This window comes from Atractosteus spatula, chromosome 2 (genome assembly GCF_055471065.1).
Source record: "Atractosteus spatula isolate fAtrSpa1 chromosome 2, fAtrSpa1.hap1, whole genome shotgun sequence".
In the NCBI taxonomy this organism is placed as follows: Eukaryota; Metazoa; Chordata; class Actinopteri; order Semionotiformes; family Lepisosteidae; genus Atractosteus; species Atractosteus spatula.
The window spans coordinates 12,024,068-12,039,786 of NC_142707.1; the positions used below are offsets into that span (position 1 = coordinate 12,024,068).

The following is a 15,719-nucleotide window of genomic DNA, read 5'->3' on the forward strand; positions in this document are numbered from 1 at the left end:
CTTCTTCCAAGTCAGGGTTGCAGGGGAGCTGGAGCCTATCCTGGCAAGAAATGGGCACAAGGCGGGGTCCACCTGGGTAGGATGCCAGTCTATCACAGGATATATCGGACACAAACACACTGACATTCTCATCCAGGCCAGTTTTCCCAGAAGCCAGTTAACCTGCCAGCATATCTTTGGGGGAGGAAGCTGGAGCCCCTGGTGGAAACCCACAAGAACTTGAGGAGAACATGCAGACTCCACAAGCACCTCAGGTCAACCCAGGGCCCCAGCGCTGCGAGGCAGAAAATGCTAACTCCTGTACCACCATGCTGCCCTGAGCCTTCCTTGTTAGGACACAATGTTTTTAGATCTACCCTCATAAATCTTCACTGTTACAGAACCACCAGACCTCTCTGTATGGCTAATCCCATATACCACTGCCATACCAACCAGTCATCTGCAAAAGAATTAGGTCCTGCAGTTTCTCTAGGGGCTGTAATTATTCCAGGAACCCCTATAACACTCCCTTGATTTAAGGCATATTGTATCTACACCCTTGGACACGAACCACTGTTTTTATGTTTCTGGGAACTGTTCTGTTTCAAATGTTACCTACAAATTCATGTAGCAAAGGTCTCTGGTTCTTATTATTCACAGTGGACTAATTCCTGATTCATGGTAAAGACATGAGATGGGCACTTGGCCCAAGGAGAAAATAAGGGCCAAATTGTCTTTATCATTCAACAGACACCACACTCTAAGGCTTACTCCCTTTCTGAAAAGAGAGTGTTTTTTTTGTAACAGCTGCAGCCAAGCACAACAGCTTTTCACCAATTTAACAGGTTGAAGTTGCTTTCTTTACTTTGTGACCACGCCTAGTTGTCATTTGTGTTGGGATAGGTGCAGCCGTTTATATTTGTTACAACCAACAAAACATTGTGCTTTGCTGAAACCATTGTCAAAAAATAAATAAACATGGTTATTTGAGCATATTTCGTTTTCCCCGTTTTGAAGACAGGTTGTTTTCCAGTTTACTTGTTTGTGTTCTTATAAACTTTAAAAAATACGAGGACGACTTTAATCGTTATATCATTTTTATGTTTTTCTTCTGGCGATGATGATGATGTTTTTACCAGTCCTATCCCCAAGCGTAAATTATACCACTAACGACGTGAAGAAGAGCAGACGTACTGTAACTAGTCTGTAATATATAGTAACTATACTAGTCGCGGGCGCCTTCCCTGCTGCCAGCGAGACCTTTATTTGAACTTGGTGGTCCATTCGATGAAGTACTGCGCCCCGCTTTGGTGCAGCTCCGTCGAGAAAAAAAACAGGTTTTCACGCTTATTTTTTTAAAAAAAACACCCATCAGGACGGCTCCATTCTCCGTTGCGCTTCAGAAACGTGGGAAGGGTCACAATTAAAATTCCGCTTTGATGTGAGCGGATTCTATCAGACTGTTTGGGAGCAGTCTTTTAAATAATTAAAAATTGTATTTATCCACACATCTCCTCGCTCTGTGAAGCATTAACAAACAGCCTGCACTATTATCTGTAGGAGCAAGACGGAGAAAATAACCATTTTGGGGGGGGGGGGTTAAAGCAAGCCGACGAATAATTTGAACTGTAAATAATCCAATAGTATCTACAGTATATTTGCACAACACCCCTGGGTTTCAGTCAAAGACGTGTTCTGTGCCGATGAAAGCCAGCATAAACTACATTGCGTGCGAAACCGTCTCTTCTGTACCCTCGCTTTGGAGAACAGGGTATTGCAGGTATTTTTAATGACAGTTGCACTGCTCATACACTGAAAAAAGTGATGAAGCTAAGGTCGGGAATGGACCAAGTACCCGGGCGTCTCTAAAACCCCGCGTCCTTTTCCCTTTCTCTCCTAAATTCATCCCGGCTCGCTCTTCTAAATATATCCGCCCGGCTTGGTCTCCGGTGACGCGCTGCGGAGTCACGGAGGGGTGCAGGGTTCCTGCTGGGGTTTTCGGGGGGAGGTGTCGAGCGCTGTCCCCCCCCGCGCATCCCTCTCGGATGTTGCTTCCTTACAGGAGGACCAAAGCGCAGAGCTGGTCTGGCTACATCCGAACAGCATGTAGATAACCGCATCAGCTGCGGTACTTCTGTTCAGCTATTTATTTTTAAAGGGGAAAAAATACAGTCAGAATACTGCCTCTCTACGTAACCTTAATCAAAAGGCAATTTCAGGCTATATGTACATTTTCTCTTTTTTTGCATTAAATCAAGACGATCGCCATCTTTTCTATTAGCTTGCCTTTATTTTATTTTATTTTTTAATTGGGAATTTCTTCCTTTTTCCATCCCATTCCCGTCCTTGGATCATGGCCTGGTAAGTTTATATCAATACACAGCTGGTATTTTATGATTTTTTTTTCCTCAAATGCTTTCTTGCACATATTTATACGCACAAATATACATGCATACATGTACATACTCATTGCGAAAATCGAGACCTGTACGTTTAAAAACAAATAAATCCCTTTTACATTAGATCATTATTAGGATTAACGGGAGCAGCACCAGAACGCCTACCTTAAGACCTGCATTGGTGCAGAATTAAACACGAAAATTTACGAACAAAATGACAGCCACTGAAACAAGGATAAATACTCAAATATAACCAATATTAATCATAATAATTAATAACAACTGGAAAATGGCATTCGTTTTAATTCATATTCTTACTTATATGATTTAATTCAATTTTGCGAACATGTTTTTGGGTCGCAGTCCCCATAGTTCCCGTTTTATTAATCTGGTACTTTTGATGGATGGAGAGTCAGACTCCATGAAAACCCGGCTCTGTCGTGCTGAATGTGCCATGCGTGTATTTATTCCTTATTTGTGATGTATTCGTTATTTTAAGGCAGGATGTGCAATGGAAATCGCTTTGCTTTGATCTCTTAAAGGCAGGCGGTTATAAGTATGGATGTATGCGATGTGATTTGGCTGCGAAGCGGTGCAGACACCGGTAACCTTGTGCAGGAAAAGACTGCGCCGATGACCGGCAAGATACCGACTGGGCTTTGGCGTAACATGGGGTTGAATTATTCATTTCACGGCTTTCGGAACTTAACTAGGCTGTGCGTTGTGTATATGCGGTGAAGCTAGCGCGTCGTTCACGATATAAACGAATTTTCTTGCGGGCACGTTACCTCTCTAAACACGGTATAGAGTCGCGAAATTGAAAAAGCACAGCATGTGACTCGGCGTACTTTTTTGGGATGCTTGCAATAACCTCAAATCTGAGCAAAGTCAGTATAGGTGCGGGCTGAGGGGTGCTCGGGTGATTTTTGTTCACTGCCTGCGTGTGTGTAGGTGGTGAAGAAGGGGGGTGTGAGGTGAACAATTCAATGAAGGTTGCCTGTAAGGGCATATTATTCAGATAAGGGAAAGCAGGGGACAAGGTTATACACCTGCCGTATGTACCCCCTCCTCCTCCTCCTCCTCCCTCTGTCTCCACCCCCTCTCTCTACTTCCATCTCTCCTATGCTTTAGCTAATATATTGGTGCATTGCAATGTTTTGTGGTAATCGTGAGATTTTTTTTCCGACTTAACTGCAAGGTAGGGGGAGGGCTTTTTTTTTTATCTTCTACAACCGAACTTCACAAGAGCGCGTTTCGCTTTTTCGCGCAGCTGATTGGCCGCGTGTGCGTGACAGTTCGGCAAGACCTTTGTTTCTATTGGTTCCTGCCGCCACACTGGGCGGGGCCGGGCTCGGTTGGCGTGTCAAGGATGTTCTCGTCTCTCCAATGACATTAAAAAAAAAATCACAGGGGAAGAGTGGATTGCAGCATCGGAGCTGTGTGTTCAATTCAGGGGCATTATAAGGGCATTCAGTGGTAGCAACGCGCTCCTAAGGAAAACCCTTCATTCGGGAAGGATATTAAAGTGGTCTGATCTCTACCACTGTTGGAAGCTTACTGATGATCAGTTCGTATGGAGAGGCAGCGACAAAAATTAATTCCCAGCAAAGACGTCTGTCAGATGCTGTACTTAGGCATTTTTTATTGAGAATACCGATTTATTTTGTATTATATAAAACATCAGCGTACTGTACGTCCAACCATATTCTAACACTATTTACATAGACTATCAAGCAGCACGTCTTTACAGCTTTAACGTTTAGAGTAAATTTACTAAGTACAAACACCTGTAAATATTATACACGTACAGTAGCAATCACATACCTGTACATGCCTACCTGTCCCTACAGTATATCTGGGACGCAGTGCTTGTCTTTCAAGCTATTGTAAACGATGTACTTGAAACAGTGCTGGAAGAAAGGGACAAATTAAAATGTAATACCCATTTATGCGTGCATGTTTACGCTGCAATTTCGCAACTCCGAATATTAAAATGTTTATTTTTTACGTATGTGGTTGTCAGGCTCCACTGGGCTTATAACTGTGTGTGCTTCAGCTGTTAGCTTGCTCTGGTTGTTCTTTTAAGCACGCAGAGGTGTCCTTGTTCTATATGGACAGGAACGTCCCACATACAGTAATACTTTGTAGACGCACCGTGTACCGCGAGATGACCTAATTAATGTCCGGAAATTATGAATGAGACAGGTACAGCTGATTCAGATCAAGTCTTGCGCATCTGTAGGTACACCACCCTGGCTTTGAAGTAACGCAGCTGTCTCTATCAGCGCTTCTTTGGCGTGCGACGAGAGTTTGTTACGCAAAACTATATAAAAAAAACCCACAATCCTCGTTTATTCTGTGGCATTACAGAACAACGACAGCCGCTCTCCCTAAACCGTTTCAGAGGCCGGTCTGGAAGGATATAATGACGCAAAGAATAAACGACAAGCCCAGCACCGTGAGTTGAAAATAAGCAGCTCAGTTCAGCGATCTTTCGGTAATCTAAAGAATCGGTTGGTATTTAGCGGTCAACCAGACAACGATATTGCTGTGAAGTGTAAACCCGATGCCTTTTTTAATAATCGATGGCTTGTGGGGGGATTAAACTGATTCCACTTTTGGTTAAGTCATCTTTTCCTTGAAAGGCATTTAGCTTAATAAGAGCTTGTTGATCCCCACTTAGACTGATACCGATGAAACATCTTTCCCTTAGCTAAATTTCATTAATGCTTACGTTATGAAATATGCTCTAGGAGTGGGGGGTCTCAGGAGTTTCTGACACCTTTCTGTTGTATCCTAGATTCAGAGAACCCACTCGCTTCCGAGTTCCTTACCCAAGCCTGCTTTTTGGGGGAATGCTGAAAAACACCCAGGTTGCGATCGTGAAATTTTGCATGGCGCTGCAATTAGCATCTGTTCTACTCCAGATGAGAAATTCCTACCTTCTTAAGTTTCGAAATGCGGATGCTAAAAATGCTACAGCATGCATTTGGAATACTGATTTTTCTGGTAGCCAAAAACCTGTGAACAATGGCTTGGATTTGTAAAGTACATATTCACGGTACACCGACAGTGGTGCAGTGGTTAGCATTGCTTCCTTGCAGCGTCAGAGCCCTGCGCCTCAATTCCGCATGGAGTTTGCATGTTCTCCCTGTGGGTTTCCTCCAGGTGCTCCAGTTTCCTCCCACAGCCCAAAGACATGCTGGGAGGTTAATTGCCCTTTTCAGTTTTTCGGGGAAGATTGGCCCTGATATGAGTGTGTGTGTGCGTGTTTGTGTCTGTCTGTGCCCTGCGATGGGCTGGTGTCCCATCTAGCATGTACCCTGCCTTGCACCCCTTGCCCAGCTCCCCAGTGACCCTGTAAGGGATGAAGTGGTTAGAAGATGGATGGATGGATGGATGGATATTCACATTAATACATTGAAGCATTGCAATTAGAATTTCAGTAGCAACCAGCAATCCATACCAGTGTGAGTGTGATCTGATGTTATTTGGTGAAACATTTGAGTTAGCTGGACATGATGCATTTATTGTTTGTCTTACCAACTAAGAATATTGCTGGCTTTTGAGCAACAAGCATCAGAAAGCATCTTTGTCTGTTGAAAGAAAATATTAATCGGACGCTGAGCAGATGATTTTATCCTAAACAGTTAACAGAGACTGGGGTGTAGTCTATGCTTTGACAGTCGCTTGTATAGAGTAACTTACAGTAGGGCGTCTGTCCCTATTGAACCTGCAAATAAAACGAGCTGAGAGTGAGCATTAGGGCAGGAATTCTATATCTTCTAAGGAAGGACTGCATTACTGCAGAACTGAAGAAAGTCATTTGAAACTACAATTAGATCAGTCTAGTTTCGAGTGGGATGAAAAGCTATAGACAGCACGCACCTCTAGGACTTGAGTTCTGCACCCTTGTTCTAAGACATAATAATATTGTGTTCCTCATTTGGCTTCTGATTCAGGGCGGAGATCTGGTTGCCTTTCTCTTGTACGGTGTAGAACTGCAAGCTCTAGGTTTTCATTCACCTAGTTCTGAGTTACTCAGTTCAATAATTGTATCGTTTCACCAGTCTCTCCTAGTCTTTAGCTGCACAGACAATTCAGAGGTACTGTACCAAGAGCACGCAGGATGGTGGCTGTGTACCAGGGTTAGCTACCGTAGTCATCTAAAGCATCTGTAGAAAGTTGTTATTTCGCTTTTCTCTTATTACTACTTTGTCATGGGAGGCACACTGGTGTGGTGGAGTGGTTAGCGCTGCTGCATCACAGCTTGTGGGCCCAAAGTTGGATTCCATGGCGTGCACCTTCTGTGTGGAGTCTGCATGTTCTTGCAGGGTTTCTCTGGGTGATTGAAGTTCCTCCCAATGGCAGGTTCTATCTGATTGCCCACCTTACATTGCTCTCCCCTGCCCCTCCCCGGCTCTGTCTCCCAGTCCCCATTGGCTAGCACAACACATGATAGGCGCCTTCCCAGTCGTGTGTGACACAAGATGGAAAGAGAACTTGCATTGTCTTAGCGTTGGGTTTTATTCTGCTTTTTTTTCCCCTGTACATGTGAACTGTTCCAATAGATGAAACATCTAAAAACTGTCTCCAGCATTTCTGCTAGGAAATATCTGGGCTAAAGCAAATCAGTGTGTCACAATGAGCCTTAATTTGTAGTCCACTGGGAAAGCATACTTGTGTACCATTGATATTATATCCATTCTTCCCAGCACTGGAAAAAAAAAACATTTCAGAAGCTATTTATGCTTTAGTTAGCAAAGCAAATAGCAGGCTGAGCAGAAGCGACAACAGATGTCAGCACTGAATACATTAAAAGAGCACACGGAACAGTGAAGAAACGAACTAACAGAAAGGATGTTAACGAGAGAAAATAATCTTGTAAGATGCAAGTAGCTTTTCCCGGGGAGCAATTTGTGGTTGTAAGGGACCACTTTATACAGTTAGCCTCCAGCCACCCCTGGCCCTGGGTTCCTGCTCAGGTTGCGGAGGTGAGATGTTTAGTTTACTTTCACACTATCCTATTGGGAAGTGACTGCAGTTGGACACTCACGCCAAAAAGTCTGCCATTGGGGGGCGTCTTGGGAAGCTGTTCAGAGAAGAGAGACGGAATGGTGGCCTGTGAGCCTTACGCCCATTCTGAGCTCCACTTCAGTGAGCAAAGAGTGGAGCAGACATGCCACGTCCAGTGGAGATGTTAATGACGAAGAGCATTCATGAGAGGGTGCGGTCTGCGGTCAAGAAATACTCCGTTAGAGCATAGTCAGAAATTATGTCTGGATTGCTGTATATGCACTCGGACATCTGGACAAATGGGCAATTCTTTCACTGGAATTTAGCAAGTAAGGAATTGGAATAAACTGCCGATGCATGTACTTTGAATGATGTTGCGTGATACCTTCAGAAGGGTAGCGATCTGGCTGGTCTTCCGAAGTCACTAAACACACAGCCAGACCAAATGCTAGACACGATTTAGCTTTTCTGCCACAAAGCGTGAGTGGTGTATTACTGTGGTGTATTACTTCAGACAGTCCAGTCTAAATTATCCTCCAGTGTGTGTCTATCCTTCACCCACGAGTCACTTCCTGAAGATATTGGGCATCATCGTTTAGGCCTACATCATTTACCGTTCATAATTCATTAAGGTCTTCACAGTGTCCACATATTATGAGTGTGAGTCTGTTATTATTTGCATCTGTTTCTTCATTAATAAGTGTAATACGGTCTGATCTTGGTTGAATTTTAATGACAAGACAGGGATCCTGGGGCACATTGGGTGGGCAGTGAAGATGATCCTTGCTGACTGTGCTGTAATATACATACTCTGCAGAAAGATTAAGGCTGTTGCAAACTATTCCTTTCAGCCTGTTGTTATTTTGCTCCTCAAAGCCGAATTCTCACATGCTGCAGAATTCTCAGATCAGTGCTGAGTCACTCTCCCAGCAAAGCGACATTTGAAGTGGCTTCTCACAGTGGTCGGGGGGGACAGGAATCAGCGTGGCGCAGAATGGGGTTTTTTAGTGGACTGATCTGCGTGGTGCCTCACGAACTTGCCCCCTCCCTCCAATACTTCCAGCCTCGCAGCTGGGAATTATTTTTCCAGAACCAAAATCCTAGAATTGCAAGGAAAATGTGCCTCCATGCAGAAAAGCAACAGAGAATCAATGGCTCATTAGGTTTTGCCTGTAAAATTACAATCCAAGGAATTGTGTGCACCGTGGATGAAACTATAATCACAGAGCTACTGTAGGTTTAAGCCCCTTTAGTGAAATTAACAGTAGATAGTCCTTATTCTTTCAATATATGAAATTTAAACAATAAACAGTGCAGTTGAAGGTTAGATCTTGCAGTATTTTATCAAATACGTTAAGTACAATGCTTGTTAAGCAAACCTTTCTGTAGTGTCCCATTGTGTATAAGTACATTTTTAAACTTGGTAGTGTGTTCAAAAGATGACTGCTGAAACTGGAAAACTGTAAGGGAAGTTGCAGTAAATTTCAGTTAAAGTAAAGAGAAAAGACATACCTTGATGGCATAGATACATTTTCAGACCTGTAAACTTGATATTTAGTGGATGGACCTTTGCTTTGGCAACAATTACAGCCACAAGTCTTTCTGGCTGAGTCTCTGCCAAGTTTGATCCGCAGCTCGGTACAAATGTTTCCCCGTTCCTCTGGGTGTAACTGTACGAGCTCTCTCAAGCTGTCTGGGGATCGCTGGTGCACAGGGGTTTTCAAATCTTTCCACGGATTCTCAATAGGATTCAAGTCACGACTTTGTCTGGGGCAGTCAAGGACATTCACTTTCTTATTCTTAAGCCTCGACTTTACACAGTCAAGTGTAACGTTCGCCTTGTGCTGTGGGTCAGTGTCTTGCTGAAAGGAAAATTCTTCCCCCCCCCGTCATTTGGAGATTGAAACAGGTTTTCCTCTAGTATCTGCCTGTACTTTGCTCCATCCATTTTTCCTTCAATCATAACAAGCTTTCCAATCCCTGCAGAGAAGAAACATTCCCATAGAATGATACTGCCACCGCCATGCTTGGCTCGAGGGGTGGTGCTGAGTGAGAGATGTTCTGTGTAAGGTCTGCACAAGAAGTAACATTTGGCATTTAGACCAAACAAATTCTGAATATACTGAATATACACCTTTTGCTACACGTTGGTGTCACAGAAGTGCCTTGTTCCATGCAGGATTTGAGATGGTTTTGCCAGATTTGTGGGGTGACAGGGATATTATTGACTCATTTTCTGCCATTTCAGCCATTAAACTCTGTAGCTCTTTTGGAGTTGCAATTGGCCTCACAGTGGGATCCCTAATTCGTTTCCTCCTTGTCTGGCTGCTGTGTTTGGAGGGTCACCCTGACCTAGGAATCTTTGTGGTACAATACAACTTCCTCTTCATAATGATCAAATTCATCATGCTCAAAGTGATAGTCAGTGTTTTTAAAAAAATGTTTGAATACTTACACAATCATCTTTCTTTTATATTACTTATCTATTTACCTGTTTCTTTTTGTTTTGTGCTTTGAGTGTGTGGGGTAGGTTGTGCACAGTATAAAATATATAGTATATGTATTGCTACTTCAAAGTGTCATGACCGCAAACTTTAAAACAACTGAATGTGAAAACAGTGCAAGGCACTGTATTTAATTTGTGCATTCTCTTGGGTCTGTACAGGTTGTGGGTGATAGAATGTCAACAATCTTTCTCTTCATCATAAATAAAAATGACTTTGATTCCCACCCTTACCTCACAAGTGCATTACGCTTTTATTATGTGAAACACTCGACTTTGAAAATACATTTAAAAGGCTTGATTGGATTAAAATTAATCTTAGATTAAACTGGTATGCATTTCAACTCCAGACCAGTCGCCTGCTCTAGGAGTCTCAATGCCCTACTTGAAAAAGCTCAATGGGATGAAACATAAGAATGGCAATAGTAGGAGACTGTCAGCTTTGAAGTACAAATTATGCACAGACAATTTGAACGTGAACACAAAGGCCTTTTCCTTTTTCGAGTTCTGAATAATTTACTAGAATACTGTATTTTGGGGGCTGAATAAGTTAAACTACCAACAGTTCATTTTTTGAGCCTAGCAGTCACACGTGTTTTCTGGACCAGAAGTTCAAACCACGATTATTTTAGAGCCACACACTTAAAGTATGACATACTGTTCAAAACCAAAAACCCACAGCTGGGATTTACAGTATACGAGTCATGAATCTAGTGATTAACACGCAAATTGTCCTCCTACTACTTTACTGAAATCTGTGTTTTCAGTTGTGTTCTCATGGTAAGGATTGATTCAGGTGTGCTAGATTGAAGACCCCAGAAGCTACTGGTCGAATCTTTCCTAAAGGAATGTGAATTGCACAGTATTTCACTCTTCTCTGGCTGTTTAGTGGTTTATAACTGCTCTGACCTACCGTTAGTCTTTACTCACAGAAGAGTCACGCTAGCTTTATTTTAAGAGAAAGCACACATTCATTTCTTACACAGGTGTTCACTGAATGATGTCCACATGCTCAGCATGAGTATTTTTTTTAGATATAATCTCAATGATGTGTGTGTTATGTGCAATTTTTGTGATCTGCTTGATGGTCACAAAATATATTAACTATATACTAAGAGAAATGTACCACTTATAACTGCAACGAATTCAGACCGTTTTTTATGAGGGAAATTCCAAAACCTTTTCCGTAGCCAATACACTGGCATTTATCGAATGGAAGTAATTAATGACAGAAGTTCTGTCGTGAAAGTCACGGGCTATTTGGCAGGTGTGGCTGATGCAGAAAGCCACACAAGCTGGATCTCAGTGACAGATGCGTTGCACCCTGTTGCAGAGGCTGTCTCCTGGGATTCTGTCTCCTTCCTCTCCTCGAGCCTGGATCAGCACGTGCCTGTTCGCTGGCCTCTGAACCCTACGTACCTCGCGTCCTGCCAGCTCATTCCACAGATGGTCAAAGCTCCTCAAGCCTGGCAGTGTTACATGAGCTGCATGTGGACACAGGGTGCCCTGTGGGAGTGTTGTCATGTAGGAATGAGCCTGCAGAATGAGCAAGAAGTGAGGTCCCAGCAGTTGAGTAGGACATTAGGTCCATGCAACAGTTACTATAAAATGAGCTCTGGAATAACTAGGCACTCCTGCTCAGACCATCACTGGTGGCCTTTTCCATTGATCGCTCTCTCTCATACACATCAGGTAGAGTATTGTGTTATACAGCCGTGCCACACCTGTGGGCGTCCACCAGGGTGGTCATTTCTAAAGAGGACTTGGCTCCACTGCTAGGAAGCCCACCTGAGGTTTGGCCCCCACTTAACGATGGCACAAAGGCTTTTTTGTTTACATGGTCTCTCCTTTTTTAGATTTATTTCTATATTTCCACCAGGCCTGACACCCAACGTGTTAAAGCACCTCATCACCTGAGCCCACCCATCTCTCTCATTAACAAAGCGGTCTTGACACAAGCAACAAAGTCGCTTCAGTGAATCGAATTCTGTCACGAGTGATCAGTGACTCCCAAAACATATAATCAATATCCAAAATGCTCCATCTGCTTTAATTCTCAAAAATTGGCGTGCTGTTATGAGTTTTTTCAGATGCTCAGTAGACGTACTTTCCTGTAAATCTTGCCAGTTTAAAGTCTATTCTAATATGTACTCTGTATTTCATATTGTATTTCCCTGATTGTGAATAGTATTAATGAGATGGCTGCAAACTGCCAGCTTATTATTAGGGATTTTACCACAGGCTGTTTGGATCTGTTTTTTTTTTCTTGTTCTTATTGCTAGAGTTAACACTGAGATTATTATATACATATTTTCATAGGACATATGTTAAATTTCTTGCTACTGCTCCCAAAGGAGTATCCTTGCATAATTTCACCTGGCAGTGAATCCTGGATATGGCTTGCTGTTCTGATCTTGCTTTGAAACTGGTCCAAAAATATGAAAAAAACAACAGAATGGTGAAATGGACTATTTTAGCTGGTGTTGATTCTGTGTATATCACAAATATTTTAAAAGCAGGTATGAGCACTAATATTTCCTTCTATGCATCTGTTGGTGTCTAGTCTCTTGAAGTCTAACAGTTAATCTGTAATAAATACAGGCATTTATCTTTAAACCGTACACATAAAAAATCTGTTCATTAGAACCAATATTTCTAATGAGCTATCAACAGTGATGCACCAGAGGTCACAAGTTGGAGCCGGAAGGAAGTGCATTAAAACACAGGGGTATGTCTTTACACAAAGGGTTGTGGGAGTATGGTGCAAACTACCCATCCATGGTGTGAAGCTGTAGTTATGGGATCAAATACATTTGTTGTATAATGGAGGTCACAGGTTGTGGGGAAAAAAACAAAACAAAATGCCAGTTGGTCCTGTCTTATAGCAATAACAGTGACGAGTTTGGGAGTGAAAGTCAACATAACAAGCCTGTACAGCAATGTGCTCCTCACACACCTCTGGGGTTGTGAAGCTCCGCACAGGCTACCACATAGCCAGTAAAATGTGAACTCCTGTGAAGACACAGCTGGCTCCCTCCTGTAAAGAGATGGGGCTATATTTAGCTCACCCAATTAGAACCCTGTGGATTCGTTTGTGGTGGGTAGTTGTTATTTGTTTCTGCAAATAACACAGAGGGGTAGTAAGAGAGGGGAGGTGGCAGGGAGAGAAGGTAGCCTGCCTCAGTGCCCTTCACCCCTTTCACTCCAGGGGATTTCTGCCTTTTCTCTGTGTTGCCATCCGATTGCCTCCGAGCTCCTGGGCTGAGCAAGGTCACAGTCTGTACCGCACGCAGCACGGCTTGGGTTCGTCCTCTTTCTCCTGCTGCAGTGCCAAACAACAGAAAATCAAAGGCTCTGCAAACTGGCTGACTCTTTGGGTTCCATCTTCATTGTTTGCACAGTATCCTGCACGTTCAAATTCATGTTTTCCTAACAATCCTCTTTAATAATAATAATAATTTCTTACACTTATTTAGTGCTTTTCTGGACACTCCACTCAAAGTGCTTTACAGGTAATGGGGACTCCCCTCCACCACCACCAGTGTGCAGCCCCACCTGGATGATGCGACGGCAGCCATAGTGTGCCAGAACGCTCACCACACATCAGCTCTCAGTGGGGAGGAGAACAGAGTGATGAAGCCAGTTCATAGAGGGGGATTATTAGGAGGCCATGATTGGTAAGGGTCAATGGGAAATTTGGCCAGGACGCCGGGGTTACACCCCTACTCTTTTCGAGAAACGCCCTGGGATTTTTAAAGACCACAGAGAGTCAGGACCTCGGTTTTACGTCTCATCCGAAGGACGGTGCCTGTTTACGCCATAGTGTCCCGGTCTTTAATCTAGCGACCACCTCGATCGTTTGTGTGCCGATAGCTAGTTGATCCCAGAGTTTCATTCAGAGTCTTGAAGGCTGTCAGCTTCAGAAGTGTAGCTAGGTAGTTTGGTCCAAAACTACATTACTCTGTGTAAAGATGTGACTCCTAGTTTCAGTCCTAAAGTCAGCTGATTTTGGACCTTGTTCCAAGATGAAAGGCATTGCTTTAGATGGAAAGAAACATCTAATCTGATCATGATATCTTTTTGGCTTTGGAATGGATGGAATGCTGCCTAAAGGTAAAATAATCCTCAGCCAGCTTTATTTGACTCTCTTGTTTTCATTTCTTTTGTTTATTGACAATAGTATAGTCTGTGTTCAAATTAAATGGATTCTAGTCAGATTTTGAATGCCGAAGTCCTTGGTCAGGCATGTTCAATCACTGATGGCAGTGCTGTTCTGAATGAAATGGGCTGCATGCATTGTCTTCCTCTTAGGGCCAGTATAGGATAAAGATAGGATACATTTCATCCAATTTGATTTTTTTCCAGTTTATTTTGAAGCACAAATCATAAAAGTAATAATTGAGCTTCAAATAAAAGTCGGATCAGTGTCTGTGGCTCCAAAGCTTGAGATCCATTAGTGATTTTCAGCCAATTCATAGTTGACAATGGAAGGATCCCAGTGTATCAGGTGCAAGTTTGTGTTGTTGCAGGCTTCTACCACTCTCTGTGTAATAATACACATTGATAACTATCCATTTTGAATGTGCATTTGGATGTATTATCTAGCGTCTGGCTGGAAGGTCTTTTGAGGCAGTCAGTAGCTGTATTTCTTCCTGTGTGGAGCAAGAGCTAGAGCTGTGGACTCCTAACTAGAACCTTGTGGGCTGTCCCTTCTGTGGACATTGCTTGTTAAATGCTTCTGACCACCCTGCTGTACAAATGAGTACCAGAATTGCTGGGTCAGCTGGAGGAAGGGGGTACCCCTACACTGTACTACAATCCTATCCAGGGAGTATCCTAATGCTCTCAGTCTGCTCTGTGCTACAGAAACCAGGAGCTCGACCACAGACTTTGAGTTCTTAGCAAATGTCTTTGGTAATGTTTTGAAAAATGCCATAAGTCCTTCAGTTCCTACAATTCTCATGCCAGTTACCCTTTCTACAGTATAGGTCTACACAACTCTTAAGTTTTCATCCTGATCAGAACTGAACACCGTGCAGTATCCCAAATCATGAAACTATATCATAACGTTTTTGGTATAATAAGATGCTCTCATTGTTCCTCAAATGGCAATGATCAGAATGTCCTCAGATGTGTTGTGACCCAGTATCAGCTGAGGATAAATGTAGATCTTTGGAAACAAGTTTTTGACCACTTCACATAAAGGACTGATCTTCACAGGTTTTAGATTTTTGCAAATGTCACAAACCGTTTTGAGAGCAAGGTACAGACTTTCTAAAGTATTTACTAACACTCAAGAATGTCATGTCCTGTACGTGATCAAAGTTACAGGAACCCCAATTCATAATTTGCGTAATCAGATCCTTTAAGTTCACTGACAAGGATCTTTTTAAAAAAACACAACGTACAGTAAGTCATCGCAACATGGTGGTGCAGTGGTCAGCATTGCTGCCTCACAGCGATGGGGACCTGGGTTTGATTCCTGGGATGGGAAAATGTGAAAAATGGCCCAGGTGTCTGTGTTTGTGTGTGTCTTGCGATGGACTGGTATCTCATTTGGGATGTACCCCACCTTGGGCCCTTGCTTGCTGGGATAGACTCTGGCTCCTCGTGACCCACAATTGGATGCAGTGATTAGAAGATGGATGGATAGATGAATAAGCCATCTGTAAAGTGCTCTAAAGTGAGCAAAAATCTAATTATGATTTGTAGGATTGCATACAATTAGTAAACTCTAATTAGGAAAATCTGGTCATTGTGGTTGTCAACTGGAAACTGTTTGTCCCCTTTTCTTGATTAAAAAATTGCAGTAAAGTGACGCT

General features: G+C 42.9%; 1 protein-coding gene across 1 annotated transcript in view; it reads left to right on the forward strand.

Moving 5' to 3' along the window:
• Positions 1-2,038: 2,038 nt before the first annotated feature.
• The window catches only part of atp2b3b (ATPase plasma membrane Ca2+ transporting 3b), a 143,196-nt gene continuing 129,515 nt past the window's right edge, over positions 2,039-15,719 (forward strand). Inside the window, exon 1 of the mRNA XM_088931211.1 lies at positions 2,039-2,340. The gene's annotated coding sequence lies outside the window, so the exon portion shown is untranslated. The remainder of the gene's footprint in view (positions 2,341-15,719) is intronic.